The 14,475-nt window shown below is 32.5% G+C and overlaps 1 protein-coding gene across 1 annotated transcript in view; it reads right to left on the bottom strand.

Moving 5' to 3' along the window:
• LOC131041223 (uncharacterized) overlaps nucleotides 1–14,475 on the bottom strand; it is a 118,524-nt gene that overhangs the window by 61,013 nt on the left and 43,036 nt on the right.

The following is a 14,475-nucleotide window of genomic DNA, read 5'->3' on the forward strand; positions in this document are numbered from 1 at the left end:
TTTATTTGGAGGCTCAACTATTTGCATCTATCATATTGCTAAGAGTTGCTAAGCTTTGACAACAAAAGCTATCATTAGCAACCACACTATTAGAGGAACATAAACCAAACCTAAACTTGACTAGTTCAAGACTAGCAATGAAGTATTTAATGATTTTTTTCTTGGTGATGTCTTTTTATCAAATTTCTCAAGCCATAAAAAATAGTTAAGGTCAATCTATTTTGACTGAATTACCTAATGTAATTCAAGCTTTTGTTTGTTATCACAAAAAGGTCTTTAAATCTCAAGAAACCGCTCTTAAATTCAGCATTTCATTTTTATAGTGTTTGATTGTTGTTCCCTACCAAGTCTCTCAATCTAATGAAGGGCTACTCCATCCAACATTCAATAGTAGCACAACAATAAATATTAGAATAAAAAAATGCAAGAAGCAACCTACTTTCAATTTCTTCAATAAAATGGAATTATAGATTTTGAAATTACAATGTTACAACCACATGAGCTTAACTCGTTAGAAAGAAAACCAACTCTCTAAGAAAATTCTATAATTCAAAACCATAATCAGCACTAATGAAGCTTTCCTCTATAATCTCTACTCTCATCTTTATTTGGTAGCAATAACCACCTTAGAATGTTCTAGAAAGTGTAACCTTTCATTTTTCTATCCAAAAGGAATTTTCACTTCAAAGTTTAATTTTGGTAGCACAACTTCCAAGAGCCATAACTTTTGACTTAGGCATCTAATTTTCTATTGTAATATATCGTTGGAAAGCTCACAAAGAGATCTACAATCCTTCTAATGATTATTTCATCTTTTTTTTTTGAGTTTTTTTAGGCTTCTAAGGTTTTCACATTTAAGTTTGAAACTTTATAGAAGAAATTTACTAGGACGAAAACTTTAATACCTCTCAAACAATAGAAGCTATCAAGATGATTCTTTCACCATTTACTTTATTTTTCATTTTCTCTTTGGGTTCAATTTTTATGTCCATAAGTGCCTATACAAGTCAACTTAATAAAAATAGCAAGTTAAATTTTTTTGGTCTTTTCAAACTTTTAATTGTCCTACACATTGTAAGTGTCATCATGAGCTACAAAGAACTAAAAATTTCCTACAAAATAGAAGGAAGTTTTCTTTTGGGTGATGCAAGATTGTCCTTACAACACTGGATGCTCCTGCATTAGATACCCAAGGTAATTTGAGAAGTGACCTTGTCACATCTCTAATTCTAGTGGTAAACCAAAATGATCAGCCTATACCTTAGATAACTAGTATGAATCTTCAACAAGCCTTTGTTTCCACTCAATTAGAAATTCTTCATATTGTTTATTTCTTGTATTTCTATGTACACATAACTATACAAGATTAATCTTCTATCTCTTCCTTCTTGGGAGTAGATGCCAGAATACTCCATTGTGCTTTTGATGGTCCATCTTCAATACCTCCCTCATGATACTCTATCAAATCAACAATGTTGAACATAGACAATCATATGTTAATTCCACTAGGTAACTCCATCTCTTATGCATTTCTTGAATCATTATATTTACAATCCTACATGGTCCAAACTTCATTTTTATCTTATTATATGTTCTCACATGGAACCTTTCTCTCCTCAGATGAACTATCATTTCATCACCAACATTTAATTATCTTAACTTCCACTTCTGATTTTCCTTTTCATTGTACTAAAAATTCATCTTACTAATGTGCTTTCTTATTTATTCATGCAATTTCTTCATGTGTTTTATGAATTCCTCAACATCTACACTATTCTTTTCTCCCTTCTCTATCTTCCTCAAATCAGAATAATTCCTTAGACTACTCCCATATATAATATGGAATAGGGATTCACCAACACTCATGTTGACAAAATTGTTGTGAGAAAATTATTCATGTGAAAAAATCAAATCCCTCCCTTGGGCTTATCTCCTAGACTAAGCATCTCAATAGGCTGCTCAAAATCACATTTACCGCTTTTTGTTTTCACATCAGACTATGAATCATGTGCAGAGATAAACTTCACATTGTTCTTCAATTTCTTCCACAAGGTCCTCTAGAAGTACCCAACAAATTTGGTATCTCTATCTGAAACTATACTCTTTTGTAGACCATGTAGTCTTACCACCTCCCTAAAAAATAACTTTTCAATATGAACATCATTAGTCTTCTAACATGAACTGAAATGTGTCATCTTAAAAAATCTTTCAACCACCACAAATATTGGGTCATCTCCCATCTATGTCCTTGGTAAACCAAGAACAAAATCCATATTAATATCTATCCATGTTCTCTCTAGTACAAGTAATGGTTCATTGCAACCCAATGTTCTGACTTACTTCTTTGGCCATCTGACATATTATGCAACTTCATACAAACTTCTTCACATCCTATTGTAACTATGACTAATAATAATTCTCACTAACAAGAGAAATGATCTTATCTCAACCAAAGTGTCAAATTAATCCTCCACTATGCTTCTTCTTGATCAAGTTCTCTCTCAAAGAATTCCTTAGAATCGACAAGTGGCTTCCTCTAGACAACATCTCATCTTGGATTAAGTAATCCAACTATTTTTTCTATCCAAAGTAACATGTTCCAAGCAAACTCTTCAAGCCTTTGTGAAGTTTGGGTCTTATAGGATACAAACTATTGAGTTTGAATCTAACACAACAACATCTATCTTCATCTTTGTCAAACAAATTTTGACTTCTACTTAAGGTATCTGCAACTTTTCTTGACCTTCCACTCTGACACTTCAAAAGAAATAGTATAACTCTATAAAAAATAAACCCATTTTAAGTTTCTTTGATTTAATTTTATTTCACTATTGAGATACTACAAACCCTAATGATCATTATATAAAAGCAAACGTTCAAGGCAACAAATAGTGTATCCATTTCTTCAAATCCTAAACTATAGCATAAAAATATTGATCAAAGATATAATACTTTTTCTTGTCATCACTAAGATTCTCACTAAAATAAGCAACCAAGACTTATCTTATTGATTTAGAATAGCTCATATGTTATTGTCACTAAAATCACAATTTAACTAAAATGCCTTATTAAAATCTAGATGTTTCAAAATATTTTACAAGCTATGAGTTTCTTCTTCAACATATCAAAACTCTTGATTTCTCCTAAAATCAACGTAATTCTTTCCTACTCCGTTTCATTTTCTCTGTTAGCAATGCACAAATACTACTAAAAGTCAATAAAATTTCTACAAAAACATGCTAGAAGTTGTGAAATGATCTTACCTCTATAATACTCTTGGTCTAGGCCATTTTATGATAGCCCTTTAACTTTCTCTATATCCATTTTAGGACCCTCAACTAAGATAATAAATCTTAGATATTCAAACTCCTCCTTCACAAAACTACATTTCTTCAACTTACTCAGCAAATTATCCTCCTGTGGCTTCTCAAAAACTCTTTGAACAAGCATCAAATTATCCTCCAATGTCTTATTAAAAATAAAAATATGATGATCTAAATAAACAATAATAAATATTCCCAAAAATTATTTCAATACCTCATTCATAAGTCACATAAATATGCTCAGTGCATTGATTAGCCCAAATGGAATGAATAACCACTTGTACAAGCCCCATTTGGTATTGAAGGTTGTTTTCCACTCATCTCCTTCTCTGGTAGGGATATGATGATATTCACTCTTCATGTCAATCTTTATGAAGTACTTGTCTCCACTCAAACAATCTATAAGATCATCCATCCTCGGTAATATAAATTTATATTTTATTGTAATCTTGTTAATTAATGGCTTGAGAGTCAACACACATTCTCCATCCTTCTCTAGTGCTATATTGTAGGTACCATACATGGTCTCAAGCTTTCTCAAATCAATCCATTCTTCAAAAAATTTTAAATTTGTCTATTTAGATCCTCATTCTATGCAAGATTCATTCTATGGGATGTCTTATTTGGAAAACTGGTTCCTAGAATCAAATCTATTTGGTGACTAAACTTCCTCATTGGTGGCAAACCCTTAAGAAAATTTTCTTACATAATATCATGAAACTCATCTAATAGATTCAAGACTTCTACTAGTATATCTTCATCTTCTCCTTTATAAACTCTAGGAATCAATGCATAGCACATATGGTTATGCTTCATTCCATTCAAAAAAATTCTACCATCATTGAAACAAATTCTTGTACTACCATATACCTTTTTCCCACTTCCTTTAGGGTCTTCAACTTGTGGTGAACTCCATCCTTTGTCAAGGAATAAGTGTTGGCATGTCCATCATGTATTGTATGCCAATAAAATTTTCATGACCTCCCTAATTACATATGCCATTAATCTATAAACATGATGTCATGCATTACCTCATCATGGTAATTCCCAATCTTGAACTTCACTAAATATTTCTCATTAACCAAATTTCTATGGTACTCTTGAAACCATGCAATCCAATATAGATGTGGATGTCTCCTTGTCTCAATATGTAATTTTTTAACCATCTGCTTTGCAATAATATTATTAATGCCACCACTATCAATGATAATATTATGAACTTTAACTTCACATTTTTACCTTGTACAAAATAAAATCTTCATTTTAATTAGATTTTCTCCTCACTTAGCAAGAATCTTTTTGTGACAAGAAATTCTCCTCTTTATGCATTTTTCAGAATTATAAGACTCAATTTATCTTTATCTAAATGTGCAACTTGTGCATTTCCTTAAGGTCTTCTACTCCACCTTCCTTGATGTTGTCGATGTTAATATACTTGATGTTCTTCTCCAAATTGAAAATATGCCCTATGGTAGCTTCTTCTTCTAGTTCCTCATCCAGACCTTCCTCTTCATCTATGGTCACCATGCTATTTTTCTTAGAATGATCATAGGAATTATCTTTTCTAGTTATTACTGATACTAGCTACATCATTCTTCTTTTTATCTTCATTTCATTCTCAATATGATCTTCCACAAGTTTCTCCACATGACATCTTCCTCTTTTCTTTTTTTTTTAAACCTTATATTTATCTTCTCTTCTACCTCTAGGGAAAACTAATAAGTATCCTTAATAGTAGTATGTCCTAACAAAACTTAGCTCTTTTGAATACTTGGCTTCAACCCAATTATATAATGAGATATTTTTTTCTTGTTGGCTCAAAATGGCCTATATTCTAATCAATACCCTGTACAAATCTTCTATGTATTTTTTGGCAAATTTACCTACTTGCTTCAAACATTGCATCTTCTTCAACAACTTTGACTCATAATCAATGGGAATGAATTGTTGCTTCAAACATTTCATCTTCTTCAACAACTCTAACTCATAATCACCACTAATGGATTTTTCCTTTGTAACCTTTGTTCTCCTCTTTATTTGTCACCAATAACTACCTTAGAATGTTCTAGAAAATGTAATTATTCATTTTCCTACACATGAATAATTTTTATTTGAAAGTTGAATTTTGATAGCAAAACTTTGACTTGGACATCCAACTTTCTATTATAATATATCTTTAGAAAGATCACAAAGAGATCTACAATATGTTCATTTTTTGAGCTTTTTTTTTCAAAATGATCTAGTTCAACCTGTTGTCCTAAAGTGTAGGTCGATTTAGGACCATGAGTCCTCAGTTGAATGTACCATTTTGATATGATTCTTGGTTATGTAGTTGGTTGCATAGAAAACACCATTCATTTTCGTGTGCTAAGTTGTTTTGCACTGGGACATGAGATTTTGAAGAGCTTGTGGTAGCTATATTTATAGGATTTAAGGCTCAGTATAACTCTACAAGTTTTGGCCTTGCATATTAAATTGTTAGGGCTATCTATTAGGCTAATATGACTAATTAATAGGTTGACATGACCTATGAGGTTGTGATTTTTTCATTTTCAAGGATACTAACTCATTTATAAAAGTTTTTAATAATGATTTCATGAAGATCATTAGATGGTGTGACTAAAGGAGCTGATTGGTTGTTTATCATAGGCATAAGGGCCAAACTTGATTGAGATGTTGGAATATCAAGGAACAATGGCATTTGGGGTCTAGGACCTATTTTCATCTTGTGTTAATTTTTTCTCATCTTCAATGGATATATCATATAAATCAAGTAATGCATTCCCTCCCATGGACTAAATTGTTATAGAAATATCACAATTCAAAGATATCAAATAGAATAAAAAATTTATGTTGGGAAAATGATTTACCAATAATCAGATCCTATCCTAATAGTTTTGTATTATAAAATTAAAATCTTTCATGAACTCATGAGATCTTTTGAGGGTAATGAATGCTCTATTAAAGAAAGATGATCACTCTTGTCTTCAAAATGTTGGCAAAGATTTTCTACTATCTCATCCCAATTGTAAATAGAAGATGTATGTAGTTCTCCATACCACTAGAAATCATATCCTTTAAAGGAATTTGCAAGTAGTCTCACAGCCACATTATCTTGAGGAATATTATGCACAAAATAGATATTTTTTTTATGTCATGGATATGCTCAATAGGATTTATAGTAATTTCACTTATTCGAGTGTGGAATAATCTTAGAGGTAATGCTAGAACATCACCACGTTGTTGAATATTGAGAATACTACCCCAAATAAACTTTTCAAACACTTTATTTATTGGCAAAGTCATGTTGGGAAGCTAAAAGTTAATACTTGTTTGTACAAAAAACTACCCAAATGGGGTGTTAACTAGGATTTTGAAGATGAATTTATAGTAGTTTCGGTTCTTCCTATAGGATACTTAGACAAACTAGTTCTTCTTCTTTTGGAATTACATGAAGATAGTTCAACAATGTTTACCTTTGGAAGAAACCCTTATCTTCACTCTTGGCATAAAAAATAAGGATTTATTTGCAACCAAAACTTGTACAACTTCTAGGTACTTGTAGAATGTCTCTTAAAGGATGTAATATGCTAAGTGAAACACAACTTTATCAACAAAAAAATCTTAAATTATATGTTAGTGGTCCAACTGAGCATTACAAAACTAGCCATTGATCTAATTATACCCTCGTTGAGAAGTTAGCTCAACTATTCAATGAAACTTGTTAATGACTTCAAGTTATGACATATTTTTATCCAAATACAAACCTCTACAAGAGTTTTTTCCCTTTATACTAACCTAAGACCTAATAATAACACTAATCCTAATTATTATTTTTACTTGAGAAAAAAGAGTTTTGAACGAAAAGTGAAAATATAAGTGGTGATGCAACAAAGATAATTAAGAATTTTTATTTTATTCTTGAGAATACGAAATTACTAGAAAGATTGGTAATTTATTTTACATAATATCCTATTTCACAAGCATTCACATAATTGTTTTGTATGGAGGAAAACATGATCATTCACAATGCTGGTAGAGTCATCAAAACCACATCTATCAATGAATGATCTTAATGAAAGCTCAACATACAACCTATTGTTGGCATTGCATGAAGATTGCATTAATGATGTATAGTGTTGCCATTGATGTCAACAGAAATCGGTAATGGAGTTGTATTGCAACTAGTAGTGATGCAATAGTGCAACTGGTAGTAAAGCGGTAGTGGAAACCAATATTGGTATTTGAAGTAGAGTGATCAACCGGTAACCCTAACCAGTTGGTATGCCAAACCCTAACTGATGGAGCTTGGTGAATTGGTTATAATGATCTATGATCGAATGGTGATCAGAGATGAAGATGCCACGTATGCATGATGCATGTGATGAGTTTCAAAGTAATTTTGGTGCGTGAAGATAACTGTTTATCTTGGGAATGAGAAATTGCATAGCATGAAGTGGAAAACGCTTAATGAGTTATAGGATTCAATGAGCGGTGATCCAGGAGTGGTCGAAGTTGTCTAGAACAATGTGTAGATGATTTCTCTAAAATCTAATGGTCATGTTTCAACCAATATGTTTGTAATCTCTATAAGATGTAGGTTTTATGATGTGTTACTAACCTATTGTATTTTCTTATAAGGTCGATGAGTTGTTTTGTAATTGTGTTGGCAATTTTTTGTTAAGTATGGTAGTGTGATTGTTATCGAACTAGAAGGAGTGTCTGTAGAATGTTTTGAAGGCAGATAGGAGCAGAAAAGGATCTGACTGAGCAAGATAGTGCTATTACCAGATTAAAAAAGACCCTGTTGTTCTCTAACAATTACAACAGTCAAATCCCCTAATCGAGTAAGCTTTAACAGGCTTAGTGTTGTCTAAATCCTCTATCTAGGTGATCCATTAGTTCATATTTAAAATCCTCTACCGAGGTTACTCCTAACAGGGTATTGTAGTCAATCCCTTAGCCGGATGGTCCCTAACCGGATATTTTCTTAACAAGACATTATTGTATAAGCTTCTAATAAGGCTTGGCTCCTAACAAGGTGAGCTTCAAAAGAGTTCAGAATACTTGTGGGTATTCATCCCCACCATGTTTTTCCCATTTGGGTTTCCACGTGAAAAATCATTGTGTCAAGTGGTGAATGATTTAGTGGCTATGTTTTGATATGGTTGATATGATTAATTGGTAAATCCACTTAGATATGATTAGATGATCGAAAGTAATCTGAAATGAGCTATTAATGATGATAGTAAAGTGTTTTAATGTTTTGGTTAAATGGTAAGTGAGTTACAGATCTGATTACGTTGTATCTTTGATACTTTAGTCAACCGGTAAAGCTTGACAGTGCAGTTAGAGTTTTGGATACAGTGTCTAAACCAGTTTAGTTAGCAAGTTATAACTTATGATTTGGGATTAAGTTTGGTGATGTTTTGTTTGTTTTCTATCTACTGATTCACCCCCCCCCCCCTCTCAGTAGTTGAGCAGATCCTTATTGTTTTCATCATATTATCAATTGGTATCAAAGCATTTCAGGTCCTCTTGTGTTTAAGCCTAATAGCTTGAGGTAAAGATCTAGGAGAACATGATGAAGAAAGAAGGTCCAAAATTTAATAAGGAAAACTACATAATCTAGAGTGATAGGATGAATATCTATATCAAGAGCTCAAGAAGCCAATATTGGGAACATGTTGTTACTAAATATAACTTGCCTAGTGGGATTTTGTTAGATGATCAAAACAAGGAGCAACAGGAGAATAATCAAGAATTGGAGGCCATTATCAGTTCCTTGTCTGATTCAGAGTATGTTGATGTCCATGGATTGGAGACTGCCTATGAAGTATGGAAGAAGTTGGAAGATATCTATAGCGGTGATGAGCATGTTAAGATTTCCAAAGAAGAGATTCTGAGAGGTAAATTTGATGATATGTGGATAGCTGAAGTGAGAATATTAAAGAGTATGGTCTTAAGATGAAGGAGATAGTTAGAGAGATCAAAAGTGTTGGTGGTATAGTGGAGGATACCATAGTGGTTATCAAGGTGTTGATAACCCTTCTACTGGTCTATGCTATCTAAGTTGCAACCATTCAAGAACTCAGTTCTATTGATAAAACAAAGGTAACTCTTGACTCCATCATGAGTAAATTAACTGCATTTGAATTAAATGGTTTTGATGGAAGTGTTCAATGATCAGAATTTGCATTTAGAGCCTCATTTTCAAACCCACCGATAAGGAAAAGTAGAGAAGCTAGTTACAGTCATGAGTCTAGATCTAGCAGAGAGGTAGATGATGAAGACAGTATGATTGAGCTTGAAGCATTGTTGGCCAAGCGGTTACCCAGAGGTACTGGTAAGTACAGAGGTAAATTACCTTTGAAGTGTTTTGCATGTAACCAGATTGGACATATTGCAGCTAACTATCCAAATGGAGATAATGAACAAAAATGAGAGAAGTACAAGAAGTATAAAGGAAAAGGTAAAAGAGATTGTCTCATTGCAGTTGATGGAGGAATTACAGATGAGGAGTCAGAAGAAGATGCAAATGAGGACATTGTCTTTATTGCTATTAAAGAAGAGACATCATATCAGAAGGCACTAGTCTCTCGCATGGATAGTTCTGATGATTGGATTATAGATAGTGGTTGTTCACACCACATGACCGGTGACCAGAGTAAGTTTCTTACTTTGAGAGAGTTTAATGGAGGTGTTATGAGATTTGGAAATGACTCACCATGCATGGTGAAAGGAAAGGGATCCATCTCTTTGAATGGAAAAAGTAGTGCAGATGATGTCTATTGGGTTGAAGGACTAAAACAAAATCTTTTGAGTGTAGCTCAACTGAATGACAAAGGTTATCCATTGGAATTCAAGAATGGAGTCTGCAAGATTTATGGAAGAAAAGGTGAATTGATTGCAACCAGAAAAAAGACTAGAGGTAACTTGTTTCATTTAAGTTATAAAGTCAACAAATGTTTTAATTGCAAAAGTAGAAGATAGTTGGCTTTGGCATCATAGATTCTGTCATGTAAATTTTGATAACAATGTAAAAATCAGTAAGTCCAAATCAGTAAGAGATTTTCCTCAGTTGGACAAACCGATGAATGCTTTGTGCAAGGAATGTCAGTTAGGGAAGATGAAATCCTCAACCTTCAAGAACAAATATTTCTCAGCAGAACAATTGCTAGATTTGGTTCATACCGGGGTTAGTGCAGGATCATGGGGGGCCAAAAAGTGGTGATGTGAAAAAAATAGCCTTCTCCACTTGCCTAAAAATGCGAAAATTTGTGTTGACTTTTTGCTTGGCCTGGGTGTCAATACACCTTGGCATGGTAAACACCTAAGCAAATCGAATATTAGATAAAATAAGATATCCGATTTTTATTTGTAATTTTAAATTAAAAAATAAATTTATATAATATATAATGTAATATAATAATATATTTTATATTACATATTATATAATATATTATTATATTACATATTATATAATATATTATTATATTATATTATATATTATATAATACAAAATATATAATATAATATTAGATTATTAAATATTATATTATATTATATAATATAATAATATATTATATAATATATTATTATATTATGTCCAAGAGGTTGATCTTAACTAGTTAAAACACTGGGTTCTCACTATGGAGACCCAAGTTCAATTCCCAATAGGGACATCTAAAGTGGAATTCTAAGTTGTGTCTCTTGGCCTTCCATAGGATGGGGAAGGTGTTGGGGTCAATCTAATCAAACATAATAATAATAATAATCCAAAGATATGTAATGGGGATGGGGCCCCCTACTGTGTCCCCACTGGTTCATAGCTCCAGTCAAAAGCCATTCAGGCTTCAGCCAATTACCGATCAAAAAAAAAAAAATTATTATATTATATATTATATTATTATATTATATAATATATATAATGTAATAATTTATTATATTATATATTATATTATTATATTATATAATATGTATAATGTAATAATATATTATATAATTATATAATATAATAATTTATTATATTATATATATTATATAATATTATATTATAATATAATAATATATTATATAATACGTATTATATAATATATTTTTATATTAGATATATTATATAATATATAATATAATATAATATTATATAATACGTATTATATAATATATTATTACATTATATATATATTATATAATATTATATAATATATAGTATATAATATATTATTATATTATACATCTTCTTTGCTTGGTTTTTTGCAGGTTATGGAGGACAGACGACGTTTGGGGTCTTGGGCAAATGTAGCCTGGGAGGATCTGCCACACACTCCATAGTGGATTTTTACCAAAGGCCGTTGGGAAGATAAGGCATTGCAAGTCAGTAAAGTACGAAAGAAGGGTTGGTTTCTGCCAGTTTCTAGGTATTTTTCAGGACTTTTTTGGAAGACAGCGTAATTTCCCTCGAAGGTAGTTTTCTAAGACAAATTTCACTCGAGGGATTGATTTCTATGGTAAGCGGTTTCAAAAGTAGTTGAAATCAAAACTGAAATGGGGGAATGTTTGGGGAGATAAAAGAACATTTGCACAGGTCGTTAATTCGGGAAATGTGGATAAAAATATTAGGGTTTCAGTTTTTGCGAAGCAAGTGGAGAGTAAGGTACATTCTAACCCTAAGGAAGCTTGTCCAGAGAAGGAGAAGGTAAGCACTCCTATTGAACTCGTCTCTTCATCTCCAGTTTGGGTGTCAAATCCTTGTATTGACCTGTTAGGATCTTATGTTGATAATAAAGTGTATTGTCTGCATTCAAATGCTATCTCTGGGGAAATATGGGGGGATCAGATTAGTTTGTCAAAGCTTTATGATAAATTGCAAAAACAGTGGGCAGATATGCATTATTTTCAGTTACTATCTGCAAATACTTTCATTATTGTTTTTGTTTCACCTTTGGTTCGCGATAGGGTTTTGGGTACTGCCCATCATTGGTTTGGGAAGCATTTACTTTCTGTTTCAGCCTGGAAACCTTTTTATGTTCCTGCTTGGTCGAATTGGAAATTAGTTCCTTTTTGGTATGGCTTACCAAAGATTCCTTTTGAATTCATGGACCCGGATGTTCTACAACAAATTGGTAATTCTTTTGGTACCTTTATCACATCCAAAATGGATTTTTTGGAGGGGGAGGTTCTGGTAAAAATTTGTGTGTTGGTTAATCCTGACAATGGGCATCCCCGTACTTGCAATATCCAGTCTCGTGATGGGATATGGCATCAAAATATTGAGAGGTTGGATTCTGAACTTCTTAAAACCCCTCTTCTCTTAGATGCTCTGTTATTTATGGACTTTAAGAAGAATCTTCAAGTAGTTGGATTTGTTCCTAAGTCTTTTCCTGAATTGTTGTATACTGGTCCGTCAGGTGTTAATAACCTTTGTCACATTCAAAATAACCCTAAAGAAAGGGGTTCTTATCAACTTTTTGTTAGTTCTCATCCAAGTATTATTGTTACACAGCCGAATTCTAACATGGGGGGTTCCGAGTCAAAGTTACATTCTCAGAAAGTTGTTTCTAATAATGAGATTGGTTTACATTCTGCATTGAATAAAATTGTTTCTGGGTTACAATTGAATCATAAGCAAGTTAATGCTTTATCTTCTCAATCGAAGATTTTGGATTCTTCGAAGATAGATAAAATTTTTGTGGTTAAGGAAATTAACTTAGAGGTTCCTGTTGTAGAGGTACCAGATGATTCTGCTTTAATTATAGAAATTAAGAATCTAGCTTCTAATCCTTCTGATCAAGGTCGAGTAAACTTAGATAAGGAGGTGAATTTGGGTTTTAATGAGATGCCTAAAGTAATTGTGCCTAACATAGAATTGGTTCAACAAGTTAATGATCTTTTTAATAAACATGCTCCTCAAATTGAAGGGGAGATTGCAGATAGGGTCATTTGTTCAATTGATAATGACTTAGAAGGGATTATTTCATCTCTTCCTATTACTACAATAGTTAATCCTTTTGAGATTTTGGCTTCTAAGGACTTGGGGTCTGATAATGATCTGATTGTTTTAGCTTCTCCAAAATCTGTTAAGAAGTTACCAATTGTCCAAACTACTTTGGTCTTAACACCATCTGTAGGTTCTCCTAGACAAGGTAGACCCCCTAAAGAGGTTCAGACTCAAATGGAAATTGATGTTGGGATACAAAAGACTCTGTCCCTTTCTCCTGGTATTGGTCAAGGGAGAAAGCCGCTTTCCTTAGGTAGACCTAAAAAGTCTAGTTCAACTCCATTGAAGGGGAAACAGAAAAAGGGTAAGCATCTAATGACTAGTCCTCCTGTGACTAGGTCAGGGGCTGTAAAGAGAAATTTACAAAGTTGCTTTGGAGATAGCAAAAAATCTCTGGAAAATGAGAAGAGGGGAGCTTCGGTTTCCCCTCGAGGACAATGAAGATTATCTCTTGGAATGTTAGGGACCTAAATGCCCCTAACAAGAGATGCTTGATTAAATCCTAGATGGATTTAATTAAGTGTGATATCTTTATGTTGTAGGAGACCAAATTGTCAAAGGTTTCTGCTAATGTGTTTTTTTCATATTGGAAAAGGTGGAATTTTCTTTCTTTCTTAGCTTGCAGTGCTTTAGGAGGCTTAGCATTATTATGGAAGAATTATAATATTGATGTGAAGTTAGTAACATCGGCTACAAATTGGATGTTGTTTTTGGTTATTAGCAAGATTTCTAAGGTTAAGGTATGGTTATTTAATGTTTATGCTCCATCTAGGATTCAGGAAAAAAGTAAGTTATGGAGTGATTTGAAAAGGGTTTCTTCCCCTTTGAAATAGGGGTCTTTAGTCATTTTTGGGGGAGAATTTTATGCAATCATAAACTTAAGTGAGAAACGTGGAGGAATTTTACCGAATAAAAGAATTATGGAAGATTTTGGGAATTTCATTTTTGACATGGGTCTTTTTGATTGTAAATCTCAAAATGGGGTTTTTACTTGGACAAATATGAGAAGGTATTTTTCTCAAATAGCAAAAAGACTAGATCAGTTCTTGCTTTCAGAAAATTGATTGAATTCAGATTTTGAGTTTTTCTCCTCTATTCTACCTGTGTCAAGATCTGACCATTTTCCGATTTCTCTTGGTATTTTGGAGGATA

This window comes from Cryptomeria japonica, chromosome 11 (genome assembly GCF_030272615.1).
Source record: "Cryptomeria japonica chromosome 11, Sugi_1.0, whole genome shotgun sequence".
Taxonomy (NCBI): Eukaryota; Viridiplantae; Streptophyta; class Pinopsida; order Cupressales; family Cupressaceae; genus Cryptomeria; species Cryptomeria japonica.